The sequence below is a fragment of the Perca flavescens genome, chromosome 6 (genome assembly GCF_004354835.1).
Source record: "Perca flavescens isolate YP-PL-M2 chromosome 6, PFLA_1.0, whole genome shotgun sequence".
Taxonomy (NCBI): Eukaryota; Metazoa; Chordata; class Actinopteri; order Perciformes; family Percidae; genus Perca; species Perca flavescens.
Window position 1 is genome coordinate 35,601,670 of NC_041336.1, and position 12,223 is coordinate 35,613,892.

The following is a 12,223-nucleotide window of genomic DNA, read 5'->3' on the forward strand; positions in this document are numbered from 1 at the left end:
GTAAAGATGCTTTACAGAGACAATTCCATGATTAGCCCAAATGGCAAACGTCCTACCAGTAATAGAGGGGGGGGAATAAAGATTGGAATTTATAGGGGTTAAAAGGGGTATTGTGTGAAATCCAAAGTGAGATTTGAGTTGGGCACAAATCTTTAGACAATTTTGAACTACAACGTTATTGGAATAAAGTGATGCCAACATGGGTTGGTCCATGGGCTTCTTTGATTAACAAATTACAGAGTTTTGCAGGTGCCACCAAGCGACCATCATGTGATCTCCAAAGACCTTTGTCTGACTTTGTTGCACCTTTTGAAAGCCACTGATTGTGTTCATAAGCTCCTGCATTTTCTCTATGTGTTCTTCAGTTAATTCAGGGGTGTTTTCTGTCTGCAGGCATATCAATTGTCTGCTGTAACCTCCTGCCTTTTTAGCTGCTTTGTCTGCGGCGTCATTACCTTTAGCTACAGCTGAGGTTAAATTTTGGTGTCCTTTGCACTTCATTACTGCTATCTATGTAGGGAGCAGGATGGCCCTGACAAGATTTTGGAGTGCCCTGGAATGTTTAACTGGGGTTTTTTGACTGGTCAGAAATCCCCTTCTTAGCCATTGTGGGCCATCTATGTGCACTGCGCCATGCGCATATGCTGAGTCAGTGTAAATGTTTACTCTTTTGTCTTTCCCTATTTCTAAAGCTTTGGTTAATGCTACCACTTCAGCTAATTGGGCAGAGGCTGGTTGGGGAAGGATTGCTGAGTCTAGGGTCTCAATTTGCTGTCCCTGTTGTTGTACTACTGCATATGAGGCTACGTTTCCCTGATCTCCTCTATAACAGCAGCCATCACAGTACAATGTCATTTCTGGATTTTCCAGTGGGTTTGCTTGTAGATCTTCTCTGAGCTTCAAGTCTTTTTGTGCCACAAATTCACAGTCATGTGGTTCATGTTATTCTGAGTTCAGTCCATTGGCCATGTTTGTTCTCTCAGTTTCATAACTGACGTGTGGTTGTTTCAGGATGTCAGAAATCTTGATTTTTCTTACTGGAGAGAAGGTAAAAGCATTGGAGCTCAGGAATGCAATTACTCCATGTGAAGTGTTGATTTTCAAAGGATGTTTTGTCTATAGCCCTAGTTAGGGCTGCTAGATGTCTGGCACACCCTGTTTGCCATTGTTCAATATTGTCTAATCTGGAACTGTGGTACATCAGTACTCTCCATTCTCCCTCATTTTTCTGAAATAGGACAGCATTCACAATGCTTCCTGTTTCTGAAACATCAAGATGGAATGGCTGGGTGTAGTCTGGGGAGCAGAGATGTGCTGCTTGTCCTAGTGCCTGTTTAGTGTGGGTGAAGGCTTCTTCTCCTTCTGGTATCCAATCAAGGGTAGCAGTGAGATTTCTGTTTCCGGCCACTGATAGCATTTCCCTAAGTGGTTGTGTGAGGGATACATGATCTGGCACATGGTTCCTGGAGTATCCGGTGAGTCCAAGAAAAGCAAGCATCTGTTGCACAGTCTTTGGTTTTCCATGTGAGAGAATGGAACTTCTTTGTGATGATGTCAGAGTGAGGCTATTAGCAGAAATTAATCGTCCCAGGAATGTAACTGTTCGTCTACACACCTGTGTTTTTTCTTTTTTGACTTTGTAGCCTGCGTTGGCGAGGAGTATCAGAAGATCTGTTGTACTTTTTAGACATGCTTGTGGTGTTGGGCTTGCTAACAATAAATCATCAACATATTGTATCAGAACAGTTCCTTGTGGCAGTTGGAGATGTTTCAAATCTTCCCTTAATGCTTGGTTGAAAAGACCTGGGCTGTCTTTGTAGCCTTGTGGCATTCGGTTGTAGGTGAACTGCTGCCCTTTGTAGGTGAAAGCAAATATATCTTGTACTTCTGGGGCAAGAGGCAGGCAGAAGAAAGCATTTGCTAGGTCAATGACAGTGAATGTGTGTGGGTGGGATTCAGATTCTGTAAGGCAACACAGGGGTCTGGAACAGGAATGTTTTCAGTAGTGGTAGCTTGATTCATTTCTCGTAGGTCATGTACCATTCTCCAACCTTTATTTTCTGCTTTTGGGACTGGCAGTATGGGTGTGTTCCATGGGGATTTGGTTGGTCTTAAAACACCTGCTGTGAGTAGTCCTTGTATGGTGTCTTCAATCCCTTTCACCTGTTGCTGCTTGAGTCTGTATTGTGGACGCCAGCAGGGCCATTGTTGTGGTCTCAATTTGACTGTGATCTGGTGGGCGGGGACACATCTTACATCGTAGGGGTCTGTAGTCCACAATTTTTCTGGCACTCGTGAGAGCCATTTGTCTGTGTCTGGGTGGTTGGTATGCTCCCTTCCATGGTCTCTGTCCAACTCCTGTCTTTCCAGTAATCCTGAATTTATTCCAGCATGCTTGATTTTCCACATGGTTCCATCTGATGAGCGGAACACTTTTGGGACAGAGGTTTGCTGCCAGTCTTTGGTTAGTGCTGTCTTCATCATTGGTCCCAGTGATCTTGCTTCACATCCGACACCTACAGCAAGGGTTACATGTGGCTCACTCTCATGTCCCAGAGCATACCAGGTTTTCTGTTCAGGGGTTAGTTCACAGTATGCAGCAACGCCTTGTGTTCCCACATAGATGTCAGTGATGGAGATGTGTTCAGTCATTTCCTCTTTATCCTCTTCCCATGCTTGCTGGTACTCATCATCAGGTCTGCGTAGGTAGTTGTAGGTGCAGTGTAGAGGATCCAGGGGAGGTCCATATGGTCCCAGTGTGTTGATCCATGGTTTCCATTCCATGTAGTGGCGCTGTATTTCTGGTGTATCCACTGAGGTGCTGCACAGTCTGCTCCAGTAGACCTGTGTGGTTTCTGGTGGTGTGTTTTGTTCCATTTCAGGTCCCATCATGAGTATTCTGTGTCCGTGCTGGAGTAGAGAAGGCGTTATTTTTTGTCCTGGGAGATGCACAATGAGTCCGTCAGCAGTACAGAGAATAATGGCCCCAATTTTTACTAGCAGGTCTCTTCCGAGCAGTGGTATTGGGCATTTTGGAGCATATAGGAATGCGTGGCGTAGGGTTTGGATTCCAACTGTTATGACCAATGGCTTTGTGTATCTTTGTTCTTCTGTTTTTCCCGAGTAGCCAACTGTTCGTAGAGTTTTTGAGGAGAGAGGGGGAATCCCTCCCTTCAGTTTGATGAGGCATGAAACGGATGCTCCACTGTCGACCATCATCTCAATTTGTTCAGACTCTATTGTGCAGGTGACCATTGGTTCAAGGTGTGGTGGGGTGGGAACACCTGCAGTTGGATCCTCTGGGCCCCATCAGTGCTCCTCACATGCACTCATCGGCATCTGGGTGTAGTTGGGTGGCATGCTTCTCCCTCTTCCTCCCCCTGTGTGTGATGGTCCTCTTCTGTAAGATGATTCTCTTCCTCTCTGTGGGCCATAAGGCATGGGTGTAGGTGGGACTGCAGAAGGACAATCTTTGGCCCAGTGTGTGAGCTCTCCACAGATAAAGCAGCCAGGGAATCCTCTTGGTCTACCCTTATACTGTCCTCTTCTGGGTGTTCTCTGGTCTTGCATGGGGTATTGTTGTGGCATAACTGGTTCTGTCATTTGCCATGCTGGCCCTGTTGGTGGAGGCGTGGCTTCCACTGGGGGCTTCTTTAGTGCTGCAGCTACAATCTGTTCAACTGTATCTTGTATTTCTCCTGCCAGTGATCCCATTATCATTTGTTTTTCAGGTTGGTTTTTCTTTGATCTGTTTATTATGTCTTCTTTTTCTGCCACTTGCGTCTTCAGCAGTACTTTTCTCCTTCGTGAGTAAGAGCCTTCCTCATAGGCTCTTTGTTGGCATGGTGACAGGTTGGACGCGTCTTTATTGGTTTTCTTCGCTGTCCAATTAGGAAGGACATGCACTAAATTCTGCCCCCTAGGGGTCATTTGTACCCACAGATCAATAGGATCTAACATGCAGATGTCGAGTCCTTACAAGTTTACAGGAATTAACATTCTATTGTCCTAACCCAGACTAAAGTACCAGGGGGTTGGAGACTGATAGAGGCAGAAGTTTATTTCCTGCTGTGTGGCAGAAGGTTTCTCTTTATATGATAATAGTTGGTTTCAACCCAATCAACCTAACCAAAGACAGGAAGAGAGGGGGAGAGAAAGGATCTGTCTTTACCTATTGTTTACAGAGACAAAAGGTGGTGATTGTGATAATCAGATCAGTCTGGACCTATTCTTTTCAGTCAAATAGTTTCATTCCTATTTTCATAACCTGGTTACAGCATACAATGTATTACTTAAAACATAAAACATACATGGTTATTAATATCAGCACTGTTACAACTTTATTTTACTCAACAGTCCTAACCTTCCCAAGTTCACCTGTTGATTGGGCAGCTGTTTGGTTGCAGTCTCCTATAGCAATTATTTTCTCAGTAGCATTTTGGATAGCCTACTGTTGGAACATTCCGATCTCCCGTTTGAACCGGTAGGTTGTTTGTCGATGAAACTAAACTGTATTACATTTACTATGCGTTAGAATTTCAGTAAATAGATCTGCATTCAAATTTCAGTAAGTAGTTCATTTCTTTAGTAGCCCGTTCATATGTCTTTAGTCCTCTATGAGCTTACGTAATTTGCGTAAGCGCCTGGTCAGTGTGTCAGTACAGCTCAGTACAATCATAGACTCCAATACAACTGTGCCCTCTAGAGTCACAAAATTCAAAAGGTCACAGAATTTGGTGCAACACCGGTAGACTTTTTAAAATATATATTATGGATATTACTAAAGACATTCCTGTAATCTTACGTTGAAACACTTGAGTCTACACGCTATATTAGTGTATTATTATCAGCTGGAGCGTGCAGTGCGTTCTTGACGCCACTGTTTAAAGAATGTTATCATTCAGCAGTGTGAATGTTCATATTGGTATAATCATGGTGATAGTTATAGTTAACGTTCTTGGTGTAGACGGGCCTTTACACAGCACATTTGCAATTTGTAATGATAACAGCAGATCTCTGAGGATGTATACAAGTAGCTACACTTGCCTTGGTTTATAAACTTCTAAGCCTGAGTCCAAATACAGTTTGGTTCTAGGATCCAGGCTTATTGTAGCATAATCTTGTGTTCTCATGTCTTATGGAAACACGTGGAAAGCATGTCCAATAGCAATTTTTGGTCTTGATACATAGTTCAGGACAGCAGCCAGTAGAAATCCAATCTTTTCAGCAGTAGTTACATGGTGCAGTATACAGATGAGCTCAAGTACAAGGACTCCTCCACTGTAAAAAGACCTGAGTGAATTCCCAGCCGTGTCCTCTCTCACACACTCTATGAGCACAAAGGGCCCTGTCTTGCACCCGGTGCACCTAGGCTTATGCACAGCGCACGCACACTATGCTTGTTACACAGACACGCAGGGAAGTGTAGCAGCACATGAACATGCAAAAGATTACAAATAAAAATATTACAGTGCAAATCGTAAAAATGCGACTGACTTTTAAAGGGAATGGGAGATGACACTCAAATTGGTTTATTGCATGTTACGCCCAAAACACACCTACGAATTAATGAAGACACTAAGTACAAGACTTTTGAACCATGCGCCCGGTGCACAGACCCTTTTTTCCGCCGTCAAACCAGCAAAAGTGGATTTGGACACGCCTTAAACGCACCTGCGCCATGCGCTTCACGCCGTGCACTTAGATTGTTAAAATATCAATCTTAGCGTTCAACACTGACACTTCAGGTCTCCTTTCAGAATGACTCTCCCCAAAAAGCCTAGGACTTTTACGACCAACGTGTCGCTCCAACTGGCTAGTGGCCGCGGAATGGGACATTGATCTCAACACGCAACAGGTGCAATACAATAGCTATTTGTTCTGAAGTTAGCTAAATGTTACAACAATCAGTGCTTTCCTGCTTCACCTAATTATAATGTGGTGGTTACAATTTAATGCTTACCATTTGTAATATTATTAGATTTTTCTTTTCTGATCCAGGGGTTGTTAGGTATGGGTATCTGCCGTCCACTTATGTTTCTTTTTCTCACATTTTTGTCCCACCTCCCCTGTCGATGTGCTAAGTCATGCAGACGCTGGAGCCCAGCCAGCGCAGGACTGTTAGTTTGGATCTATGCCATACAGAAGCTACATAGTTTGTGGGATCCTGCAGCTAGTTCTAGTTCTAAGAACAAGCTTAGGAATAGTTAGGTGTTTATTCTGGTTCTCTGTTCTGAGAGCCCTCTGTTCAGGCACTTTGGGAGTTTATTTAATTTACTACTTTTTATTATTCTTTATTTATTTATGTTTTCTGCCTTTTTTTTCTTCTTCTTTTTTTCTTTTCCTTCTCTTGCCTCCTCCATCTCTCTCTCTCTCAACAAGGCACTACTTTACCCTCTCCTTACCCTTTGATGTTTGATAATGGCTAATGGAACAAGGAATGGGGGAGCATGTCTGAGATTTGTGTCCTGGAAGGTTAAAGGGATCAATGGCCCAGTTAATAGAGGTAGAATTTTTTCCCACTTAAAACATCTTAAGCTTTTTTACAAGAGACTCATTTAATTACTAAAGAACATCATAGATTAAAAGCCTCATGGGTTGGCCAAACCTTTTACTCCAACTTTAGTAGCAGGGCAAGGGGCACGGCCATCTTAATACACAAGAAGGTAACATTCTTCCCAACCAAAGTCTTTTCTGACCCTCAAGGCCGCTTCATCATAGTTTCTGGTTCTCTCAATAACGTCGACGTTGCTCTTGTCAATCTCTATGCACCTAACTGGGATGATGAATCATTCATTGCAAAATTTATCTCAGTTTTGCCTGACCTGAACTCCGACCATTTAATTTTGGGAGGTGACCTCAACTGTGCAATAGAACCACTATTGGACAAATCCTGCCCTAAGAGGTGCCCCCCTTCCAAGATGGCTAAAGCACTCTCATCATTCATGAACCAAACAGGAAGTATTGACCCATGGTGTCTTATTTTCCTTGACAAAAAACAATTCTCCTTCTTCTACATTCTCTGGGATTGATTATTTTTTTGTCGATAGCTATTTTCTGTCTGCTGTAAATAGTGTAGAATACTCCTCTATTGTAATATCGTGGTGGAGAGGTTTGTGTGTCTCTGTGAACCTGAGGGCTGTGTTGTCTGGAGCTTTGTGCTCCTGGTAGGGTCTCCCAAGGCAAAGTGGTCTCAGGTGAGGGGCCAGACAAAGAATGGTTCAAAAACCCCAATGAATAAACGAGGTAGAGATGGAGTGACCCTGCCCGGAGGAAGCCCGTGGCCCCCGTCTGGAGCCAGGCCCAGACGGCGGGCTTGTCAGCGAGCGCCTGGTGGCCGGGTTTGCCACGGAGCCCGGCCGGGCACAGCCCGAACAAGCTACGTGGCTCCCATCTCTCCAGCCCATGGGCCCACCACCTGTGGGAGGAACCGCTGGGGTCGGGTGCGCTGCCACATGGGTGGCAGTGAAAGTCAGGGGCCTCGATGGACCAGACCCGGGCAGCAGACGCTGGCTCTGGGGACGTGGAACGTCACCTCTCTGTGGGGAAAGGAGCCGGAACTGGTGCGGGAGGTGGAGCGCTACCGGTTAGATCTGGTGGGGCTTACCTCTACGCACAGTCTCGGTTCTGGAACCGTACTCCTGGATAGGGGTTGGACTCTTTTCTTCTCCGGAGTTGCCCAGGGTGTGAGGCGCCGGGCGGGTGTGGGGATACTCACAAGCCCCCGGCTGAGCGCCGCTACGTTGGAGTTTACCCCGGTGGACGAGAGGGTCGCCTCCCTATGCCTGCGGGTTGTGGGGGGGAAAACTCTGACTGTTGTTTGTGCATATGCACCAAACAGGAGTTCGGAGTATTCGGCCTTCTTGGAGACCTTGACTGGAGTCCTGCATGGGGCGCCAGTGGGGGACTCCATTGTTCTGCTGGGGGACTTCAACGCACACGTGGGCAATGATGGAGACACCTGGAGAGGCGTGATTGGGAGGAACGGCCTCCCTGATCTAAACCAGAGTGGTTGTTGTTGGACTTCTGTGCTAGTCATGGATTGTCTATAACGAACACCATGTTCGAACATAGGGATGCTCATAAGTGTACCTGGTACCAGAGCACCCTAGGCCGAAGGTCAATGATCGATTTTATAATCGTTTCATCTGATCTGAGGCCGTATGTTTTGGACACTCGGGTGAAGAGAGGGGCAGAGCTGTCAACCGATCACCATCTGGTGGTGAGTTGGGTCAGGGGGTGGGGGAAGACTCAGGACAGACCTGGTAAGCCCAAACGGGTAGTGCGGGTAAATTGGGAACGTCTGGAGGAGGCCCCTGTCCGACAGACTTTCAACTCACACCTCCGACGGAGCTTTTCGTGCATCCCTGTGGAGGCTGGGGGCATTGAACCCGAGTGGACAATGTTCAAAGTTTCCATTGCTGAAGCTGCGGCGAGGAGCTGTGGTCTTAGGGTCTTAGGTGCCTCAAGGGGCGGTAACCCACGAACACCGTGGTGGACACCAGTGGTCAGGGAAGCCGTCCGACTGAAGAAGGAGTCTTTCCGGGATATGTTATCCCGGAGGACTCCGGAGGCAGTTACAGGGTACCGAAGGGCTGCAGCCTCTGCCGTGAAAGAGGCAAAGCAGCGGGTGTGAGAGAAGTTTGGAGAAGACATGGAGAAGGACTTTCGGTCGGCACCAAAGTGCTTCTGGAAAACTGTTCGCCACCTCAGGAGGGGGAAGCGGGGAACCATCCAAGCTGTGTACAGTAAGGATGGGACACTGTTGACCTCAACTGAGGAGGTAATAGGGCGGTGGAAGGAGCACTTTGAGGAACTCCTGAATCCGACTAATATGCCCTCTATGTTAGAGGCAGAGCTGGAGGATAACGGGGGATTGTCGTCGATTTCCCAGGCGGAAGTCACTGATGTAGTCAAACAACTCCACAGTGGCAAAGCCCCGGGGATTGATGAGATCCGTCCAGAAATGCTCAAGGCTCTGGGTGTGGAGGGGCTGTCCTGGTTGACACGCCTCTTCAACATTGCGTGGAAGTCTGGGACGGTGCCAAAGGAGTGGCAGACTGGGGTGGTGGTTCCCCTTTTTAAAAAGGGGGACCAGAGGGTGTGTGCCAATTACAGGGGTATCACACTTCTCAGCCTCCCTGGTAAAGTCTACTCCAAGGTGCTGGAAAGGAGGGCTCGGACAATAGTCGAACCTCGGGTTGAGGAGGAACAATGCGGATTCCGTCCTGGTCGTGAAACAACGGACCAGCTCTTCACTCTCGCAAGGATCCTGGAGGGAGCCTGGGAGTATGCCCAACCGGTCTACATGTGTTTTGTGGATTTGGAGAAGGCGTATGACTGGGTCCCCCGGGAGATACTGTGGGAGGTGCTGCGGGAGTATGGGGTGAGGGGGTCTCTACTCAGGGCCATCCAATCTCTGTACGACCAAAGTGAGAGCTGTGTCCGGGTTCTCGGCAGTAAGTCAGACTCATTTCAGGTGAGGGTTGGCCTCCGCCAGGGCTGCGCTTTGTCACCAATCCTGTTTGTAATATTTATGGACAGGATATCGAGGCGTAGTCGGGGTGGGGAGGGGTTGCAGTTCGGTGGGCGGATGGTTGCGATTGGTCGGAGAATCGGCGCAGCGGGTGCGGTATTACATTCAATCTATCGCACCGTTGTGACGAAAAGAGAGCTGAGCCAGAAGGCAAAGCTCTCGATCTACCGGTCAGTTTTCGTTCCTACCCTCACCTATGGTCATGAAGGCTGGGTCATGACCGAAAGAACGAGATCCAGGGTACAAGCGGCCGAAATGGGTTTCCTCAGGAGGGTGGCTGGCGTCTCCCTTAGAGATAGGGTGAGAAGCTCAGAGCCAAGGGTGGCTACTTTGAAGAAACTAGAATATAAGACATGTTTTCAGTTATTTCACACTTTTTTGTTAAGAACATATTTCCACGTGTTCATTCATATTTTTGATGCCTTCAGTGAGAATCTACAATGTAAATAGTCATGAAAATAAACGGTACAAGCGGCCGAAATGGGTTTCCTCAGGAGGGTGGCTGGCGTCTCCCTTAGAGATAGGGTGAGAAGCTCAGTCATCCGTGAGGAGCTCGGAGTAGAGCCGCTGCTCCTTTGCGTCGAAAGGAGCCAGTTGAGGTGGTTCGGGCATCTGGTAAGGATGCCCCCTGGGCGCCTCCCTAGGGAGGTGTTCCAGGCACGTCCAGCTGGGAGGAGGCCTCGGGGAAGACCCAGGACTAGGTGGAGGGATTATATCTCCAACCTGGCCTGGGAATGCCTCGGGATCCGCCAGTCGGAGCTGGTTAATGTTGCTCGGGAAAGGGAAGTTTGGGGTCCCCTGCTGGAGCTGCTCCCCCCGCGACCCGACACCGGATAAGCGGACGAAGATGGATGGATGGCTCCGTTGTTGCTTGACCTCTCCTTTATACTTCTACAGAAAACCCGCCCCCCATGGAGTTTGAACTGCGCTTTGTTAAATGATGATACATTCTCTGAAACAATCTCAAAAGCCATTGATGATTTCCTTATATCGAACAACTCTGACCTCATATCCCCATCTCTACTTTGGGAGACTCTTAAGGTAGTTGTCCGAGGAGAGATTATATCATACTCTGCGATGCAGAACAAATTGAAAAAGCAAGAACAATAAAAGCTTATGGAAATAAGAGACGTGGACAGCAAACTTTCAGAGTCTTACAGAGTCATATGATGCAATTTCTTGCTAACCTGGAATTCCCATCTATATCTGCTACTCAGATCAGCGAGATTGACTGTCCCCTACAACCTAGCGAGATAGCAGACTCAATTAAAGTAATGCAAAGCAAATCTACAAAAGATTTATTGATAAATTGGCCCGTCTCCTTTTAAAAATGTTTAACGACTCTCTGGACCGGGGGTCCCTGCCCCAGACTCTGACCGAGGCCACGATTACTTTAATACTAAAATCTGGCAAAGACGACTCAGATTGCGTCTCTTACCGCCCGATCTCTCTTTTAAACGCAGACTATAAAATTCTAGCTAAGGCATTAGCTATCCGGCTTGAACAGGCGCTGCCTAATATTATCTCACCCGACCAAACAGGGTTTATGAAAAACCGACACTCCTTCTCTAACATCTGTACACTTCTTAATATTATTTTCTCTTCACCGTCTGATGAGACACCAGAGGCGGTCGTCTCTTTGTATGCTGAGAAAGCTTTCGATAGGGTGGAGTGGCGGTACCTCTTCCAGGTTTTTAAGAGATTCTGTCGGCCCCAAATTTATTTCTTGGATTACTCTCTTGTATTCCTCACCAAGGGCCTCCATAAACACTACCAGGATGAGGTCCCAATATTTCACCCTTTGCAGAGGAACCTGCCAGGGGTGCCCTTTAAGTCCATTGTTGTTCGCAATGGCTATTGAGCCTTTATCTATTGCACTTAAATCTGCCAACTTTAATCCTGGAATTCTTAGATTTGATACACAACATCATCTTTCGTTATATGCAGACGATTTATTATTGTTTGTTTCCGACCCAGTATCAACCATACCACGAATAACTGAAATATTAAACATGTTTGGAACTTTTTCAGGTTACAAACTGAACTTCTCAAAAATTGAATGTTTCCTTATAAATAATGTAGCCCTTCAGATACCTGATAGGCTTCTCCCCTTTAAGATGTCTAGAAACAACTTTAAATATTTAGGTGTCATCATCTGTCAAAAGTTATCTGGCCTTTACCAGGAAAACTTCCCGCCCTTAATTGATAAGCTTAAAGCGGACCTTGAGAGATGGAATGTCTTGCATATATCCATTGCAGGTAGAGTAAATTGTATTAAGATGAATGTGCTTCCACGCTTTCTGTACCTCTTCCAAAGTCTGCCACTCTTTTTACCTGATTCTTTTTTCCGTGCGATAAACAATCTTATTTCCTCTTTCATATGCAAAGACAGGACCCCCAGGATCAGAAGAGAATATTTACAAAGACATAGATCAATAGGTGGATTGGGTCTTCCTAATCTAAAAATGTACTATTGGGCAGCTAATATACACAAAATAACTCTATGGATCAAGGAGCCAAAACTGAGTTGTTTGTGAGTTTGAGGCTAAATCTTGTCCTGCTACTTCACTTTTGACTCTGCTCTCATCTAGTATCCCCATCCAACCAGTCAAATTTTCTCATAACCCAGTGGTTATCTCAACGTTAAGAATCTGGTCTCAATTTAGACTTACTTTTGGACTCAGAGAG